Source organism: Tachypleus tridentatus, chromosome 9 (assembly GCF_004210375.1).
Source record: "Tachypleus tridentatus isolate NWPU-2018 chromosome 9, ASM421037v1, whole genome shotgun sequence".
Classification (NCBI taxonomy): Eukaryota; Metazoa; Arthropoda; class Merostomata; order Xiphosura; family Limulidae; genus Tachypleus; species Tachypleus tridentatus.
Genome location: NC_134833.1, coordinates 88120256 through 88142003, shown reverse-complemented (window position 1 = coordinate 88142003; position 21748 = coordinate 88120256). Strand labels below are relative to the sequence as shown.

Sequence of the window (21748 nt, the reverse complement as noted above, 5' to 3'; positions counted from 1 at the left end):
ACGACTAAAATACTATATAAAATAAAATAAAATTATCGAAAAAAAATTGCAAAAAGTTATAACATGATAATCAGTGAATTAAAAAATAAATAAATAAACAATATAGTCTAAAACTTATTAAAAAAAACAGAAAAGAAGGCTTGCAATATATTCAAAGGCCAAGTGACTGATATTAGTTGAGGTCAGTTAAAAGTCAATCAACACAAGTGGATGATGGGAACAAAAAGAAACATATAATAAGTTCAGTGACCACTAAAAATAAAAGATAAAAAACAAACAGGAGTAGCTGTAATATATTGAAATTTGCCACGAGATTCGACTAAACCTGGAATACTTCTGCTTCTACCCACGGCAACTGTGGAAAGAAAAATAAACTTCTATTAATAAAATTATTAGTGGCTTTTTTATGTAAAACAACGATTAAAAATCAACAAAAAACTTAAACTATATACTTGTATACTAAACTAATTTTGATTTCAAGACAATATTTTTTTTTCTGTAATCTACCCATAGCATATTAACTACTACTTCCCAATAAATAATTATTATTCTGTAAACATTGAAAACATGGCAGCATATTTAACACATAAAATTTCGTACACTTATGTTAATTCAGTACATTGCATGCACTGAAAGTTTTCTCAAATGCGGTACTGAATTAGGACGTAAATTTATCAATAGTCACAACATCACAGGTTTTGACGAGAAAATATCTTCCAGGGTTATTTTTTTCCAAGTTTTCACAGTTCTCTTAGATCGGTTGAATTAAGTAATAGATGGATGATTTGATGACAGATAAGTAAGAAAGCTCAGAATACATAAGTCTTTCACGTTCTACATCTACCATTTACTAAGCTTATTGTGCTCTTCAAATGGAAACCTTAATGTTAAGCCTGAGCTGACACGATGGCTTCTTAGGCGTCTTATTTTACACCATTGTTTTGATTGAAAAGTTATTTGAAACTGATTTGATTGAGACGCTTTGATGGGATATCTACCAACATTCTATAATCTCGTTATAACAAACTTAACGTATAATATTTTGATAGAATTACAAGTAACAGTTTAAATAAAAAGAAAATAATTTACGCTTCACTTCCATTATTTTGTTTGTTTGCAGATTGCATTAACAATGTGTTTATCACTTCAATCCATGGTATTTGTAACATTACTTTTGACTACCTCATGTTCTTCCAAATTAGGATCGGCATGGCCAGGTGGTTAAGGCAGTCGACTCGTAATCCGAGAGCAGCAGATTCGTATCCCCTTCACACCAAACATGCTTGCCCTTTCAGCCGTGGGGGCGCTTTAATGTGATGGTCAGTCCCACTGTTTGTTGGTAAAAAAATAGCTCAAGAGATGCCTCTCATCTAGAAGAACGAAAAACATCAAGCACTTGTCAACCTCGAGGTAACGAACGATCGAGTGGTCACATACTTAATGATGTCTTCCGCATACTTAAACACGTATACTAGTTTGATAATTTCTCAAACGATTTTTAATCCCTACTTCAGTTGATATTGTAATCGTACAGATAAATGAAACAGCCTAAACTTGGATGTAGATAAGGAATAGATAAATAAAAGATTTCTGTAGAAGTTAGCTGTTATAAAATGAGGAATAGGAAAACTTACCCAACTAATAAATCAAGAAAGAAAGACAACATGCAAATATTGTAAAGGTATAATACTAATACAGCTGTATATGTCAAAAAGACAGGTATAATTCAGATAAAATATATATTAATAAAAAAGTATGTGTAAAAAGCCTCAATCAATCTAGATCTGATATATTCAATGCCATTGAAAACATCTGGTCAATACTGTGGCTGATAAAGAATACGCTGGTAGTTCACAAATGTATATTTAGAAGCCGGAAAATATAACTCAGTAAAGAAATGTGGTTGACTTTGTATCAGCAGAAGAAATCATTATTTATGAACGCTAACATTTGTGTGGAAAATAATATGAAATTTCAGTAGGAAAACAAACCAATGGTCGATTTTAAGTCCTTGTAAAATGAACTAAATCTTTTTTTTTTTATTTTTCAAGGGAAATCTCTTTTCCAGTAAGCTTCTCTTAAAATCTTTACATGAAATAAAACACAAAATATTGAATATAAGGTAACATATGACATAATAATACACACCCGTACGCACTTTAAACTTGAAGTTTAACAAAACTTATTACATTTGTTAAGTTATCGAAATACTACTATTTATAGAGACAATGATCGCTTAAAAGGATAATAGATGTACACGCATAAAAACTACAATCATAACACACAAAAACGTTTTATGATATTGGAACAAAAACTGAAACGAATTTAACAGAGTTTATGTTATCTTGAAGCCGGCCTGGCACGGCCAAGTGTGTTAAGACGTTCAACTCGTAATCTGAGGGTCGCGGGTTTGAATCCCCGTCGCACCAAACATGCTCGCCCTTTCTGCCGTAGGGACATTATAATGTCAATCCAACTATTCATTGGTAAAAGAGTCGCCCAAGATTTAGCGGTTGGTGGTAATGACTAGCTGCCTTCCCTCTAGTCTTACACTGCTAAATTTAGGACGGCTAGCACATATAGCCCTCGAATAGCTTTGTGCGGAATTAAAAAAAAAAATCTTTCTTTTATAAATGGTAAACCTGTCTATCACGCACACATAGAAATATTTTAAAAGTCGAACTCAGTCCAGCAGATGGCGGTATATATTGATGGATAAACACGAGACAGTATTAGAAAGTTAAAGTTAATAAAAACTTGTGAATTTTAATAAAATGAAATACGGATCTTGCTAGAAAAGTAATGAAGCCAGAATTAAAAGTACAATCAGAAATTTATAAAATTTAATACTTACTTTCGTAGATTTATGCACTTATCTTTAGGCCATAGTGAGGATTACATCTTACTGATTTGAATTGTGGTTTTAATCCTTCTAGCTATCGGGGATAATGTAAACAAAAATCCTACATATGGTATCTCCATTTGGTAGGGATTGAAAATCGTTTTAAGATCTATCAAACTGGTATCATATCAGTTATTTGTTTAATCTTTATTGCAAGAAGGATCCCAACTTCCCGATATTTTTTTTCCCTACTTATTATTGACTCGAATGTTTTTAATTAGTATTGAATTAATAGCTTATAAATTATCTCAAAATTTTATTTGTGTTGTAACGAATAATGTAAGGGTAAGCTTCATATATTTATGGGATGTATACATTGAAAAGAGATTGAAAGTGAGTGGATATGTTAAAATAGTCATTTAATTCGTCTGAATAATATATATTTATTAACAAAGTGCTGACGAATACTTCCCAAAAGTCTCTTTAAGCTGTTTTGGGTATAACATTTTTGTTTTCATGATTTTGAACTCATTGTTTTTTGTAGTGATTGTTATAATTAGTTAAGTAGTAACGTATGATCGCGCATCGAAAAAATTCTAACATATATCTGGTATAAACCAATCTAACAAGACATACCATTACGCAGAGAAATGTTTGAAAATTAAGTTCAATCACAATATATATTAAGAGCAAAATATTACTTTTTCATGTAAGTTTATAGTTTGACATTTTAAAATAGTATCGGCATGGTCAGGTGGTTAAGACACTGGACTCCCACTCCACGAGTTGTGGGTTCAAATTCCCGTCACATCAAACATGTTTGCCTTTTCAGCCATTGGGGCGTTATAAAGTGACAGTCAATCCAAATATTCGTTGGTAAAAGAGTAGCTCCACAGTTGGCGGTGGATAGTGTTAACACTGCTTTAATTAAAAAACGGCTAACGCATAGTAGCCCTCGTGTAGTGTTGCGCGAAATACAAAACAAAACAAACATTTCAAAATCAACTTTGTTTTTTTTTAATAACATATATCGTTCACATTAAGAAAGAACAGCAATATATTCCTTTTATTAAACACAATATTTTCTCCTCATTTGTGTATCCAACAAAAGCGACATCAAGTATTTATTGAAACTACTACATGTAATACAAAAATATGTAGTATTACAACAGAAATATTCCATATGTCTGGAATATCTTTGAAGAAAACCATTTGCGGTCAGAAACAAAATTAATTTGAGAAGTTACTCTAACCCCTGAAAATAATACTGCTTGTTCAGTTTGTAGCTCTTCTTACATAAAAGCTAATTCAGCTATCTCGATCAGGAGTTTTTGAGCCACCGAGCAAGTCAGACGTGCCAATATGCTATTCAGAACGAAACGTTCATCCTCGCCAGTCAGGCCGTTAGTGCCGCCTGTAATCGTCGACGGCTTACCGCCGAACCTCACGCCGTACCAAGTCGCCACGTTGATCGCCCGAGCCGAGCCTGGGGCAACTATCGAACCGTCCAGGACCCGTATTTTACGCCGGGGAGGAATCCTCATCCAACCAGCCACTACTGCAGACCAAACCTATCTGTGCCAGCCATGGAACACTGAATTTAAAGTAAGTTGCTCCCCAACGAAAAGTCCAGTCAATCTTTATTCTGTATTCCTCAGGGGGCGTCGACCCATCAATTCAACCAGAAGAAATTAGACAAACCATAGAACCCCAAATACAAGCCAAGGTATACGCAGTTCATCGAATTTATTCTAAGAACAGTAATCATCCCACACACTTCATGAAGATAGTGACAACATCGAAGTACAGTGCCGACTGTATTTTACAAGATGGCTGCTATTATCATATATTTCATTTTAGAGCCGAACGCCCACATCGACGACCACTCAGGAATGGTTCAAACCAAGCACCCAGATATCGCAAACAACCAACGGAAATCTTCCAACAGGAAAATACCAAAATACCGCCGAGTCCAGACCGTATTAGAAGAAACACGAAGACGGATTCAGACAACCCGACTCAGAAGAAGACAACACCCATTGTTGGCAACACGCCAAGTTGCAGTAGTTCAAGAAAGAAAAAAGGACAGTTCCTGCCAGACTTCAATCCCAGTTCCACAGAACTCTACAACCAGCCAGACTCAAACCATTACGAAGATAACCATCGACGCGACAGCACAGACTGAAAAACAATCTACCTCCACGCAGAAAACTCAAACCAAAATCTCGAGAAGAAACAAAGCATCACAGACCAGCGAAGAACAACTCACCGAAGAACAGCCAGTAGTTCCACCACCAAGACCACGTTTCTCAGTTGCACCAATGGGCTTCAAGTGTGGAAACAAGTTCATGATGAAGTTGCCACCCGATCTACAAGACTGCAGCTAACAGTTTTCACGTACACCATCAACGTAGTTCATCAGTTTTTTTTGTTTTGTTTTTTTTTAATTTTGTGTTTTTTTGTTTGTTTGTTTTTTCTTTCCCAGCTACTTCCGGGCACGGTCTGGGTAGACTATTCGGCGCCCAGGCAACCGTGAAAGTGGGTTTTCTCGGGGTACTCCCGTTTCCCCCCCACAGCAAAATCTCTGGCATCGAACCTGTAGGTCCCAGCCTCATTCTGAAAAGGGCCGTTTACCCAGTCAAGGGTATCTAATCAATTACAGTAAATTTTAAAAAACCAATTCGCCAGCCGCCAGGGTTCTCCATCCTCGAGCCAAAGTCTGGCTCACTTCACTTTCGCTGCTTTCGTCCAGTTCTCCCGTCCTTCCTCTCAATCACAAATACACCACTACATTTTTTTGAAATGTTAAAAATAAAGTAAAAATTCCATGGATATTTTAAAACATTTCTCACGTAAGGGGACGAAGAGGAACTACAAAGTTCCTGAACACCCCAGTTGGAGAGAGAACTCTTCTGATTTCTCTCTCTCTAAACTGAACCCCTGCCACGGTAGTTTAGTTAGTTCGATCAGGAAAAAGAAGACAGTTAACCAACGGTCTGACTGGAAATTCTTCTTTTGATAATATAACCAATAAAATAACAAAAACACCACCAAATCCATTATTGAACAAAATCTCAGTGATACGAGTGTCTTTCATCCATCGAGTGCAAATTATCTCAATGTCAGAAAATATTGTGAAACTGAAAGCTATCAAGGTTCCAATCATTTGGTCTCACGAAGGAAAGTTACTTAAACCACTAGTCTGTTGGAATTTTAAGGGAAATTTTGACACTAAAACAAGGCTATCTACAGTTAATATTGCGGATATTATATGCAGTGAGTCATATCGATTTATTTCAACTATTATAACAAACGCAGTTACTATAATTGGTTAAGTAAAGATGATGACACTCACTTTAGCTATGTGTAAGTGAAATGCAATGTATCGCATAAATAATACCATCTCAAAGGTAGTGCTTTCTTGTGGAAGATGGACCAAATGGATTTATTTTTATATATATTAAGACAGGAATACTGTACACAGTGATAAAAATTGAATTAACCCAGATTACTTCACCAGAACTTATATTTTTCAAATACTTAACACTGGCGGTGAAGAAAACCATACAAACTAATATACTAAATAGCAGTTTTTCATATTGCTTATTTCAGCAGTCTAGTAACTCACGTACATTTTTTCCTTTGATGCTTGGACACGGGAGAAATTTCTTCATTATTAGTTACAAGATTGTTCAAGAAGTCATTTTCTATTAGTTTAGTATCGTCTTTATTTTTAAAATGTTTCAAAGCTGGATTTTCTCGGACTTTTTCAGCTGGTGTCCATAATTGTACGGTGTCAGTCTAGCCGTTTGTTTTAACTGAATAAAACAATGGTAAACCATTAAAGTGAACCATTAATTAACATGTTATCTTTAAAAACATTTTATTTATATCGTGTATACTTATTTCTCTGAATAAAACGTTAAGAGGAAAAAATTTGTATGCAATAAAATACGATATGCAACACAAATGCAACATAAAATGTAATTTTTATACTATAAAGACAACAGTGAACAGTAGACGTCATATATAATTTCATGAAAACATAAGCATTTAAAAACTCTACTCTGCGTTTCGAAAATAAATAGACCATAAAACGTGCAATATTTAAATAAAACATTGAAATAAGTTCATAAATATAAACTATATAATTAACTCCCACTGGTTCTCCCCGCTTCGGGTTTACAACGCTAAAATCAGGGGTTCGATTCCCCTCAGTGGGCTCAGCAGATGTGGCTTTGTTATAAGAAAAATTCCCATTGATATTGAAAAACGATCTTGTTATATGAATAATTTGTATAACTTATATTGATAAATAAATAGTTAAACATCAAAGTGGTTACTGAACTACAAATGTTGCATTTCAGTTTACGAGAACCTTTATTTGTTACTGATTTAAAACTTTTGATTTTTACGCTTTCTTAACGCACAGTAATTTTTTTCAAATGACACATTTTTCTAGAATCGCTATGCTTAAGTTAAGTAAAGGTGAGAACACCTAAACATGACATATATCCCAAATTCTAAAACTTAGATATAAATGTTAACCAATACCAGCCTTAACAACGTATGGTATTATTTTGAATAATATTTAAATGGAGTAGAATGAATTGGAAGTTTATTTATACTTTTACAGTGAAATAACACAAAAAGTTACAAAGTAATCTCAGATAGATAACATAACACATTCCTGCAAACATATCTAATCATTTTAAAGTACAAAGATTTGTGTGTGAAATAACTCACTTCTGTGGACGTGTACATAAATACATGTTGAATATTTTAGATTCTTTAGCAATAGTAGTACTACGTGCTTTGAGAACAGAATCTTCAACATCTCATGAGACCATAGCATTCTTAATTCCTAATTCTACATTCCTGATACTTTTGCAAATAACTTGAAAAAGCCTTTAAAATATTCATTTCACAGTGATCATACGATTCTAAACTAATACTAATGTATACTTTCACCTGATTTATTTAATTGGTGGTTTCACCAATATTACCTTAATAGAAGATTATTTCGGTAATAATTGTATTTCTTTCACAAACGTATATACGATATAACTTAAAGATAACATAACAGAGCATATTTCACATTAGCATAAGTCAGATTGCTTTTCCTTTTTTATGTTCATTGGATATGGATTACTACTTTTATGGACAAGTTCACTAAAATTAAAATGAAAGCAATGGATGGGTTAGAATAGACGTTTACACATATTGGAGAGTAAAAAAAGATGGCAATCCACTTTTATAACGCCCATACGGCTGAAAGGACGAGCGTGTTTGGTGTGACGAGCATTCAAACCTGCGACCCTCACATTACGAGCCGAGTGCCTTAACCACCTGGCCATACCGGGCCTTTTCGGGCTTAGTTATAATTCTACTTGTAAAACTGTAAGATAAGTTAATTACATAGTTTAATTTAATTAGGAATGGTTTAATCAACTATTGTTTAATGCTTTCAAACACCAATTTTACTAGGTGTTTTCTTCATTTAAAATATTTTAATTCTTAAAAAGCTTTCCTTTAACAATATTATATTTTAACAAATTATTTGCACTGTTTGTCATTTAATACAATACACTTGTCTTCTAATCTCTAATAAATATGCTGATCCATAAATAGTGCTGTTGAAACACACGTTTATCTGTCGTTTAGTGAAGGCAGACTGTTACCAATCTAAAGCGTGATTAGTGTTCAGTTCTCATAGACATGGGAGCGTCAGGTGCAAATGATCTCTTTCTTTCCCCTGTTAGATGGTAATTGTTTCAGGTGAATACGAAATTAAATTCTACATGATGACCAGCTAGCTATCTCGCATTTACTCCGACCTTTTCAGTGTAATGCTTATGCAGCGAATAGTGCCATATATATTTTTAACATTCATCAATTCCCTCATTAGTACAAAATTGGCCCAAGACATAGACGTAGCTCTATTTTAAAAGGGTTTTGTATGTAAAACTAGAATTATGTGTATATGACTGCTTAGCGGAACTGTATTGTGAACACGAACTAATAATGCGATCATGCATGAGAAAAGCTAGTACAAATATTTGAGTTATTATTATCCAAGAATTGTACGTGACACCAAAAGGGTATAAAACTGCGGAAAATATTGAAAATATTTAACATACTATGAACAATGATGCAACAATGTCGCAAAGGTAATCATCTATGGTTCAGTAACAATGCAAAGAAACTAACAATTCCAAGGAGGAAAAGGTCAATGCTGAAACTGACCCTCCCTGGTAGAAAACATGGGCATATTCCGAATGAAGAAGAAAAGACAAAGAATAATTCTGACCACAGATAATGAGTGTCATCAGTAAGATCATGCTTAATCTTATAAATAATCATAATTTTAGAAACAATGTAAAACTGATAGAAATTTACGTGACTGTCAAATTTAGTAATTCTGTCATTTCGCATTTGGACCCTGAAAACAATAAATAAGTCCTGGTAATTCATAGTAAAGAAATGATCATTGTGTGAAGGTGATTTAATTGAAAAATATTGTAGTTTAAAAAAAAGAAAAATTCAGTATAATAAAATGTGTCACTGTTCTTTTCAACAATCAATGTGCAGAAATGGAATTTATTTTTAATTATCATTGATCAGAAGATTAATATACAACAAGTGTCAACTAGAAGAAGCTATCGTTACGTAGAGTTGTTATATCTTTTTTATTCTTTTCAAATGAACGTAATCCTCCTGTACCATTTAAGTTTTTTTATGAATGGTACAACGGCATAACTTTAGAAACCAGGTTTACATACCCGTGGTGGACAGAGAATAGACAGTCCGTTAAGTAACTGTGTACCTAATTATAGATAAATTTTGATTATATATTTTTTATTCCTTTGTTTGTTGAATGTCACATTCTAAAATGCTACCTGAATTGTGGTTAGTTGTATTGGTGTTTGCACATACTTAAGTACATTACATTACTAAAACATGTTTCTCACATTTCATTTAAATTCAACATTGAACATTACGCAAATAAACATTCACTGAGTCTTACTAATCACAAACGTTTTGTTACTTTTAATAACTGAGTATTAATCGAAGTTATGAATGTGTACTAATTTCTTTATTCTTTTAATATAAACTTATTGCATGAAATTTGTTTAAAATTGATCGAAACTTCCCGATCGATGATTAAATTTTTATGAAGTTGAAACTAAGACAGTAAGTAAACTTAGACCTTCTTATTGCCTACGTTGACTTATAAAAGGTAAATGTATTTTTTGGGAAAAATATTGGTTTCAACACCCGAGCCTATAAAAAATACTTTTGTTATATTTAATACTTGATAATTAAATGGTGGTGAAATATTAAACCAACAAGACAGGTGATAAAGTGAAAGTATCATCAGCAAACTCAACATAGTCATCGTTCACCGCATGAAGAAAAGCCAGACTATAACTGATCTCAGCCATGTATGCCTAAGAACCTCCTGAGGAATCGTCAACTTTGTCATATTCGATACATTCGTCCCTTACATCTCCCATGTAAACTAAAGTGGGGGAGCAGTCTAGTTCAGATACAACTCTCTCACACCCCAGCTTTCCAGTTAGCGCAGCGGAATGTCTGCCTGTGCATTTACAGTCAAGGAAACTGTTTTTCGATATCTGTGATAGGCAGAGCATAGATAGCCCATTGTGTAGGTTTGTGCTGAATTACAAATAAACTCACATCCCATAAATTTGCAACCCTTTATAGTTTCTATTATATTTAATTAAGAAAATTGTTATGTATTTTTATAATAATTATATGAAATACCTGCAAAGATTTAGCTCTCTAAGCAAATATTAAATAGATCTAATATAAGCGAAGATATGCTTTTGTGGGATAACGTTTTAATGGCTCGACTGTGAAGACCTTTTCAATCAACAATATTAAAACACACACCACAAAATATTCATAATCAGTTTATTAAGGTTTACGATAAAAATGTGCAAGCGAGTTATAACGTTATTATAAGCTAATCTTAAGATACTTTGAAAATGAAATATACATACAATTTTTAGAAAATTGCGGATAACGATTCTACTTAAATGCACAAATTTCTTTCGGAGAAAGAACAACACCGTCATAAAACATAAAAGATATCTTTTCTCACTGAGTTATGTTTCCGTACAGATGTCCCTCTGATACATCAGCACAATTACTTAGGTGTAATATCTGTTTACTGTTCAGTCCTGAGTTCCACATATTCAACTCACTCAGCTCCCCTTCCATACTTTCAGAAGCAACAAATCCACCACCAACTGTATCCTGGTCTTGTCCAAGAACAACTGCACCTCCTGCTTGAATTGTTTTGCCCTTAGCTCTCCCAGTATTGTTACCATGACAATTATAACCATTCATCATCAGAGATGACCTTCCTTCCCAGGAAGACCACACATAACAAACATGATGCCATTCTCCAACTTCTATGAAAGAAGAACACTCAATTTTTGGCTCTGATTTACCACCGATATAGAAACCTATGGTATTCCCAGCTTCCACATAAGTTAAAATTTCGTTATCCGTTGAATCCTGGGCATATGAAAATACATGAAGTCTTCTATCTAAACGATAAACTTTGAACCAATAACAGAGGGTGAACTCCTGAAGTCTTGGTAAAGTACCATCCATCATCAAACGAGGGAAAGAGTTGGCTGTAGAAGGAGGAAACTTAACGTAATTGCTAATTTTGCCTTCTTCCAGAGCATATGACAAACTCCACGAGAAAATGAAGACTGTGGCAGCTCCACGAGTTAAGAGACTGGATCGTTGCATGATTTCTACGAGAAAATGACAGTTAAAACAATGAAACACAAAAATTCAAACTTTATTGCAATCCAGTTTTTATTATTTAACGAAACCATTTTTATTGTTTTAACCACTTATTTGCTCAGAATTTTCAGTTTAATAATTATTTGTTTTAAAATTTAGACGAACGTTATGTTAGTGTTGAAAGTTAAAAAACGCAATGTGACGTACATCACTGGTGTTTATTTTCAGTGATGAATCTCGAATTATTAAATAAAACTTTCATACTCTACTTGCAAAAGTTTTATACAAAAGATAAATATATTTATTTTTCGTTAGCGAGTTCCGCTTTCACATTGGGACATGTCAGAAATATTCGTTTAATATCACGTTTTAATTAATTTTGAAACTTTACATGCTTTTACAATGTAACTATATTTCTTTTAAAGGCACGATTTGACAGAAACGAAACTATTGATGTTTTCTCAGAGAAAAAGTAATATACATATCAAACCAAAATTTGCCAGTTATTTTTTTTTTAATTAAGCACAAAGTTACTTAATGGGCTATTTGTGCTCTACCCACAACAAGTATCGAAACCCTGTTTTTAGCGTTGTAAGTCCGCAGACACTGTGGGGCTTGCCAATAAGTAATGTTGTTAAAGAACCGAAACTTAGGAACCTTTCGATCTCGGTCTTCATGTTTTCTTCAGTTTTAATAATAAGATTCCAGCCAAGGTCGTTTCTACTTTCAGTCTTACTGTATATTAGAGGGTTCATCAGCTATTTCTCAACAGCTACAACAGAAATTTTAATGTTGTACAGCTTATAATGCGAAGTAAAACGCGACCGTTAAGCTCTAATACAGAAACTACAGAATTTTGAACATACTGTAACTTCATATATTAAGGTACAACGAAATTGATTCAGTTGCAATTCCTATCTTAAAATACACTTACTTGATAATTCTGATGATGTGCAGCTTATAGAGCGATGAAAATCTCGAAGTCAAAATACTCAACCTGCAATGTAAGGAAACGAAACTAGACTGACAACTTTGTTCAAGGTGAGTTCATAATTAAGAGCTACTTTTTCCGTCTATTACTGGGAAACGTTAATTAGAGGCTTGAAAATATTACACCACTGTTTATCAAACCCAAATATGAGGTTATAAATAATATTGATTTCATACGAAATAGCAATTCTGGCCATCTGTTGAATGTATAACAAAACATCTTATTTGTAGAAAAGGTCAATCAAAAATGATGAGTGAAAAGTCCTCTTGACGGCTCATCATAATTTAATGGACTTATGAGTGAAAATTGGGTTTCGATACTCGCGATGGGTACAGTTCATTGTGCAGCTTTACCATTAAAAATTAAAAGTAACATCAAATATGTCATAATTTGCAGTTACATGAATAACGACTGTTTGATGCTCAAAATAAAGTTTTGGAGTATATATTTGTCACGAGTAAAGGAGAAGAAGTTTGACGATAAAACTCAGTCAATAACTGAGACGAAAATTTCTAAGTTCTGTTTAGTTCACTGGTATTTCTGTGCATGTTTGTAATCGTACATGTAAACCGTAAAATTCAATTATCCTGCCTCGCAGTAGAACAACGGAATGTCTACGGACTTACAACCCTAGAAACCATGGGTTTCGAAACCTAGTTTTTAGCGATGTAAGCTCACAAACATACCGTTGTATCACTGAGGTGCTGTAGTAATTTAATATATAAAATAAATAAATGTGAGCAGTTAAGAATTCACTTATGTTCATAATTCTCTAGTTTCTAAATTACAGCGTGACAGTTGCGTTTTATTTGTATCTGGAAACTGCACAACATTAAAGTTTTTGTTGTAGCTGTTGAGAAACAGCAGAAAACCCTGTCACATGCAGTGAGAGTGAAATTTAGAAATGACATTGGCGAGTATCTTATCAATAAAACTGAGGAGAACTTGAAGACGGCGATTGAAATGTCACTAAGTTTCTGATCTTTCATAACATTTATTACTAACACATTTTGGTTTCTTATTTATATTGCTTTTTTTCTCTGAGAAAACAACAATAATCTTCTTTCTGTGAGATTGTATTTTCAGAATAAATGTAAGTATGTCATAATAAAAATGTTAAACTGCAAAAAAAATTAAAACGTGCTAAAAATACAAATATTTTTTACACTTTCCAAGATGTAAGCGGAATTATCTACAGAAAAATAAATATATATATATATATCTATCTTTTATAAAACACGTTCAGATAGAGTATGAAAATTTTATTTAATAATTCCAGATTCATAACCGAAAATAAACGCTAGTCATGTCTGTTATACGGCGGTTTTCTGTTGCTTTTGGGCACGGCATGGCCAAGCGTGTTAAGGCGTGCGACTCGTAATCTGAGGGTCGCGAGTTCGCATCCCCGTCGCGCCAAACATGCTCGTCCTTTCAAACGGGGGGGCGTTATACTATTTCGGTCAATCCCACTATTCGTTGGTAAAAAGAGTAGCCCAAAAGTTGACGGTGGGTGGTGATGACTACCTGCCTTCCCTCTAATCTTACACTGCTAAATCAGGGACGGCTAGCACAGATAGCCCTCGAGTAGCTTTGTGCGAAATTCCAAAACAAATTTTGTTGCTTTTGTATTTCTATACTACGTAAGAATTCAAAAAAGCATAACGCTGATCTATATTTAAAAATAAATAATTATTAAATTAGAAACGTTAAGGTAAGAAACGGTTAAAGTAGAAAGAAATGGTTTCGTTAAATAATAACACTGGATAGCAATGAAGCTAAGAGTGTTTGTGTTTTATTGTCATTTTCTTATAGAAATCATGCCAGGCCGTAAAATGAAAAAAATGGTTTCGTTAAATAGCAAGAACTGTTGGCAATGAAGCTAGAATTTTCCATATTTTATTATTTACTTATTTATCTATCGTTTTTTCGTAGAACTTATGGAACTATCCAGTCTCTTACCTCGTGGACTTGCCACGGTCTTCATATTCTCGTGGAGTTTGTCGTATGCTTTGGAAGAAGGAGAAATTAGCCGTGAAGCTTAGTTTTCTACTTACTGAATATCGTAACTTGGCATACTTGAATATCCAACGATTTTTCCTCTAAAGGTACTGACACGTATGTGGGTGGAGATCTGTTATCACTCGAATGTTTTTAAGTGGTGAAAGGTACCACGTTAAGTTTTAGAACAGGCGCCAATCACCGTAGACAAAATGTGTAAATTCTGTTCAGCAAAAAACTTAATTGCTTGTGGACATTCATATTTTCTACACAGATATCGGTTCATCACCTCCATTTCTCATTCGATATTTTCAGAGTCTGACCTTATATTCTGAAAATTTGTTGAAATTATCAATCAGTAAATATAACAAAATATGTTCATAGGCTTAAGTGTTTTGTATGTATGCGTCAAAACCAACGTTTTTATACGAAATATTCATGATTCATTAGTCAACATTGTTTTTTTTTTTTATATTAAGCACAATTTATGCTTTTCTAGGTTTCTTGCGTTGTAAGCCCGCAGAAATTCCCTTTGACTCCTGGGGGCAATCAACAGAGACAATAAAAAGTGTCTAAATTTACATTCTGTATCAACCTTGACATCGTAAGTCTCAACAACTTATCGAGAAGTTTCGACGTGTTTTAACCATGTTTTATGGAAAAAGTAGACACTCAGAGCAGAATTAATTTTTTTTTGTACATTCGATTAATACTTATTTATTAACGTGACAAAACATTTGTAGTCTGTAAGACAGGATGAAGGTTTACTGTTTTTAATGTTTTATGATGAGTGTAATAGAACTGGAATATAGTTTACAACCTGTGTTTGTAACTTAACATACATATGTTCATATAAAAATAGAACAAAACTCAATTATATTTGAAACAAATGATTATTTGATTATATATCATATGATTATATGATTAATTTAGAGAAAATTATAGCCTGATGTTTAGAACAAACGACTTGTAATCTCTGGGTCACAGGTATGATTACTGAATAAGTCAGTCCCTTTAGCTATGTATGTGGGGTGTTATAATCACACTTTAAGTGAGTAAAAGGTATGCAAAGAGTTCTCTAGCTACCTTCTACTTAGTCTGCAACTTGAAAATTAGGAAAGGCTAACGCAGATACCTTCAAAAGGTTAATTTAGTATTAAATAAAACACACGTTGCATCATAATTTCTCAAATAATAGTCATACAAAGTAAATTGTGGAAGACACTGTCTTTATGTTTTAAAGGTTTTGTTAAATATAACACAAAAATTGTTAAAAATTATGTCTATTTAGAAAGTATAAAAAATTAAATACAACCCTAAGTAACGGTATATTCTTCTGGTAGATTCTTGTATCTTATTTAATGTTTAATGTATATATATTTCTATTTTAATGTATATATATTTCTACATATTGATAATTGAAAATAACAATGACACATTTGATTACACTGATCTTCTTCTTTATAGTTAACAATATTTTAAAATTAACACTCTGTTACTGAAGGACTATTTCTTTATTATTAGATATCAGGATATAAAGTATTGCTGGAAGAAATATTTGTTGTTTTTAGGGATCCTAATTAAAAATGAGAAAATTACTAAATCTGACATTTGTATAAAATTCTAGCAGCTTTTCATTGTTTTTCAAGCTAAGCTTTTTCATAGGTCTCAAAAATACCCTCGTCTAAGACAGTCGTTAACTTTGGTCAGAGTTACTGACTGTCACATTCCTAATGGCTTTCCCTCGAAAACGTTTATATTTCACTAAATGACAGTTAAATGACGTTCAGCAGCACTATCTATGGATCAACATATTTATTAAATAATAAAGAAACAAATATTTTCTGTTGAATAAAATATAGTACTACTGAACAAAATGCAAACAAGTTAAATTATTGTATTTTATTAGGAAGTCTGAAAAAACAAAGTATACATTTGAATGAATAAAAAAATATAGTGACATTATTTTTTTATTGGGTTTGAAAAAATAAAGGTAAACAAAATATTTACGAGGAATGAAAATTACTGACGCTAAATATTTGGATCATGTTTAAAACGAAATCTATAGTTGTATATTCATTCCTTTCACAAAGTATCGTACGCTGTAAATATATACTTCTACCAAAAATACTACTTTCACAAAATACTTGTTTTTCTTAGATTTTGAAAATTATCGTTAAGCGAAGATATATAATAAATACTGTAATAATGACGAAGTATAGGTCTGAAACAGGCTATAATTGTTATAGTATACATTTTATAGCTTTTAATAATTTGCACTCTTGTGAAATAAAATCCGCCATTCAAATAAAGTTCACTTTTTATTTTACGCAAAATATTCATAATATTTTTAAACATAGAAGTCGACAATATCTTTTTATAGTATAGTAGCATGCGTAACTGAAATTCAAATGTTAACATGTTAGGAACTATAATTACGACAACAACAAAAAACTAAACAGACTGCAATTATTAGGGAAAGCTGTTAACAGATAACTAAAGTATTTATTCACGAATTATTCATTTAAAAGCTAAGAGTATTGCTTTAATTCTGTTTCGAAATTTTACGATAAACGTATGTACTTTATATTGTTGATTACAATAATCTTTCAAAGATTCTATTTTAATATATATATTTTCTAATTTTCTTATAACAACTTATACATACATTTTAGTACTCTGTTTCGTTTTCTCGCCACATCTCTTCTCAACTTCAGCAACGAACAAAAACTCATTTGTAAAAATGGGTCTTTTTCATAAATTTTCGGTATTTAACTTTGGCTTCCGGTGCACTGACAAAATCTTGAACACTTACATCAAAAGTTGTCCAATCAAGAGCAAATTTTCCTTAGTCTCGAAAACTCTTGTAAAATTCCTTTGTAAACATTCCCACTACTGGCCAAACACATTTTTAGTATAACTTATCTGAAAAAAAAATTATCTGAAGGTTTAAAATTTCTCTCCATGTTACACGACGGTTATTTGCTCTAGTCATCTCTAATTTAGCAGTTGAAAACCAGAGAAAAGGCAAGTAGTTATCAACCACCCACAGCCAATGCTTTGGCTACTTTCTTCACAAACATATTAACCGTCACATATTAAGTCCTCATGACTTAAAGGGCGAAGATATTTGGTTTAACGAGGATTCGAACTTACGACACTCAGGTTGCTAGTGGAGCGTCCTAATTACCTCGCTTTGCCGACGCTAGGATTAATGGATTGGAAAGAGAAACTTACTTTAACTCTGTTCATTTTACAGCTTATGGATCGTTTTTAATTATATTAAAGTCAAAAGAACTGATATAATGTAAGTGTGACATTACAACGGATATAGAAAATAATATTGCCAGCGTTGACAAAATTATTACTTAATCCACTTAAAATATTGACTTACCTCATTAAAGATGGGATCGTTAGATATTTCTTTCGTACTTTACCAGTGATTGTCGCAGATAAAAAGTAAATACTGTTATTTATTTCTAAATATGATCTTCTTCGTTATTAAACACCAAACTATACAATGTTTGTGCTATCTATGAAATGCCCAAATAATATATTGGTGTTAATATTTTATTATTTTTGCCGTATCATTTTTATTTATAGAAGTTATATTGTTGTCTGGTATTAAATGTTATGTGTTTACATTCTTACTCATTCAGACACTTTAAGATCAAAACGTGGTTGACATCTAGCATAAATTAACACCAAATTGGCGTTTCTCCTGTAATTGAGAGGTGACTGCATATGGATATTTAGGACAATTGAGGGTCTCGACCTTATAAGATAAGTGTGTTGAACACCTCGTTTCTTATGAATTTTCTTTACTACTGGATTTTTATCAAACCAGTTATCCTACCCGATTAATGAATGTTAGGCACGAGCACATGGGTTTAAATCAGTCTTGATATTTATAGAATCTGAATAGTTCGTGCACATGTTGAACTGGTGACATCAACAGCTGGTAATTCAAAATTTCCAGTTGCTTGACTACGAACGTATTAGTTTTATGAAGTCACACAGAGACAACTAACAAAAACATAAACACACACATTCAAATACTACATGTCTCAAATTTCACAGAAATGTGAAACGCGCAATTTAAATAAAAGAAGAAATTGTGTTTTAAGTGCCTTAAGCTATATCTTGTCATTAAACATAAGAAACATATAACGACAAAGACTTGTCCCCAATACTCTAAATATGAAACCTTGAAATATTTAAAAGCCTCCTCAGTAGTTAAGTGGTTTCGATACTCAGGCTAAGCATTCCATAGATAGCACAAACATTGTATAGTTTGGTGCTTAATAACGAAGAAGATCATATTTAGAAATAAATAACAATATTTACTTTTTTATCTGCGACAATCATTGGTAAAGTACGAAAGAAATAATTACTGTATAATTTAAATTTACATATTAGATTATTATTTTTAAACCAGCAGATGTAATCGAAAAGTAAATGTTCCATGTATCACATATGTACATATATTTAATAGGAAATTTAGTGTCTGCTCATAAACCAAGCAGTGTCATTAGAGTACAAACTGGGTTAAAATTTCAATGCAGCTTTCAACCAGATAGAATATTTTTAAAACCTCATCAACAGCTGCTGTTAATAAGTCCATATTTATATGCGCTTTATGGGTTTCTAACTCAACTCAGTTTCTGATCTGTTATATATATATATTATATGTACGATACCAAATGAGGAACGCGTAGAAGGATATGATTCTCTATTGTAATAAAATTATATATATATAACAATTTTATTACTTCTTCTCACACCCAGAACAAGAAATAATCAACAGAATCCTTTTCCTCAAGCTAGGGCTTCTATTAGTCAATAGTAGTAAGATATCTGTACATTAGGCTGGGTGTACTGCTAAGGGTACAGGACTGTGAAAATGAATCTAAGGTTCTCAACCCTATATCTCAAAATCGTTCCACTCTTTGACACCGAAAGAGAGATATCTTTTACCTGGTGTAGTCTAGTGGTTAGCATACTATGACCATTAACTGTTGTTGGGTGTTGTTGACTAGCTAATCTGCATTGAGACAGTAAGCTCGAAATTACAAGCAGCTTTCTCACATAAACCTTGTACAACGTTCGACGAATATCAAAACGAATAAACTTTCTACCTTTCTAACGTAATACTGTATCTTTCTCTATTGAGAGTTGTCAATTTTCTCATAATTTCTCTTTATGTAAGAACGCCACATAGTGAAATAATGTTAAGTTAGAAAGCTAAGAACTAATTTTTGATCCCCGTGGAAGGCTCCAACACATATATACGATCGTGCAGATTTGTATTTAACTGATTTGTTTTTATTTATCTGACAGTTTAAATTATCTCTCGTTAGTAGAATGTGTTTAAATTAAAGTATGTCTCTAGAATATAAAGAGTAAATTAAATAAATGACATGAAAATAAAATGTTAATGAAAGTTACAAATTCTATGTCGTTTATAACTCCTTTTGTTGTTGTTCTTTTGTTTTCAAATTAACAATGTTCTAATTTCTCAGCAGAAAATTTTAGGATTTACACGACTAAAATTAGGGGTTTGATTTCCTTCGGTGGTACCACGCAAATATTACAATGTAGTTTTGCTATAAAAAAACATATGATATTCAAATGTAATTTATGTCAACATAAACTGTGTTTTACTATTACTTAAGGATATACTTACTACTTATACTTTAGTATAAGGCATTGTTATAAATATATTAAAACCGTTTTTACTTATCTTGTATAATATTAGTGTTAAATAAAAACGGAAACGAATAACAAAAGATTCACATGACGTTTTCACAAGTTCTTTCAGCAATATTTAGGTTCAGTTCTTAGGACGAAGTTTCTAAAAATAGAAGACATCTTGAAAACTTAGTGATAGTTAAACTACAATACCGCCCCTTTATTGAATATTTAGAAGGCTCATTGTTTAATCTTAAAATATAAAACTTGCATTTGAAATCCAGTAAAGTGCAGAACTTCTATTTAATTGCCTATTTTGCAGAAATTTGCTTCACACAAATGTTTCTAACTGAATATAAAATATTTTTCTTCCACTTTAAAATTTATTATTTTGTTTAGGTTACACATGAATTTTTGAAACATTAAAAGAAAGATTTATCTTTATTATGTTTATATTTCATCACAAAACCACATATTCTCCCCAGTTGCACATCGGTATCTCACAGGTGGACGTACACTTGTGGTGGGAAGAGCACAGGTAGTTTTCTGTGTAGCTTTGCTTAATAACAATATAACAACAACCAAATATATAATTATATATATATATATATATGTGACACCAATGACAACTGAAAATAGTCTGAATGACGGGAGAAGAAAGATGTTTCACGAATATCTTTATTCCTAGACTGTCTATTAGAATAAAGTAAATTACCACAAGGTAACAAAGAACCTGTTCAACGTGTGATACCATGCAAATGCGTCACCAAATTGTTTTTAAGGAAAATGAAGGATTTCTGTTTAATAGAAAAACCTCATTGAGCTGTCGGTTGTGCATATCGAAGGGAATGAAACCCTGGATTTCAGTGTTATAAGTCTGTACACTTACCGCTGTCCCACGGGACTAAATAAAATGGAACGAGAGAAAAATGAGCAAAATTAATATTGCATAAAAATGGTGTTAACATCTTTCTCGCTAATAAACCGAATATTAAATAAAACTATTATTACCAAAGTAGACGTTGAAAACATTTCGTTTCACCCAAAACTGCTATGAAATTGTTGTCTTATTACTTGTATCAAATCTATATTGATACCTTCCTGTATTAAAGTAACAATAAAGAAAAAAACTATTAATGGTTGAAATAAAAGCTAATAAGAATTATTTAGTAACAATAAGTTTACTTTTTTAAAATTTATCTAGAAGAGAAAGTTACTTTTAAAGTACAAAAAGAATTTTTAGTTTGTTATTTCACTCCGAACTGCACATTATATGATCGAAACTATCAAGAATAATGCATAGCTATCTCTACTTGAGGATTTCTGACTATAGGGATACACTTACTCACTCAGCATCACGTTGTGGCTCGAAACATGGGACAACATCTTCCTCAGTAGCACACGCTGATAATTAAATTATATATAACACAAGATCGACT

General features: G+C 32.4%; 2 pseudogenes across 1 annotated transcript in view; both read right to left on the bottom strand.

The window, feature by feature from the left end:
• Positions 1-242: 242 nt before the first annotated feature.
• Positions 243-21748, bottom strand: part of LOC143227419 (cyclic nucleotide-gated channel alpha-3-like) — a 414301-nt pseudogene continuing 392795 nt past the window's right edge. Inside the window, exon 4 of the transcript XR_013014995.1 lies at positions 243-355. The product of XR_013014995.1 is annotated as a cyclic nucleotide-gated channel alpha-3-like (transcript). The remainder of the gene's footprint in view (positions 356-21748) is intronic.
• On the bottom strand, positions 10898-11632 carry LOC143226929 (C-reactive protein 1.1 pseudogene; annotated as a pseudogene).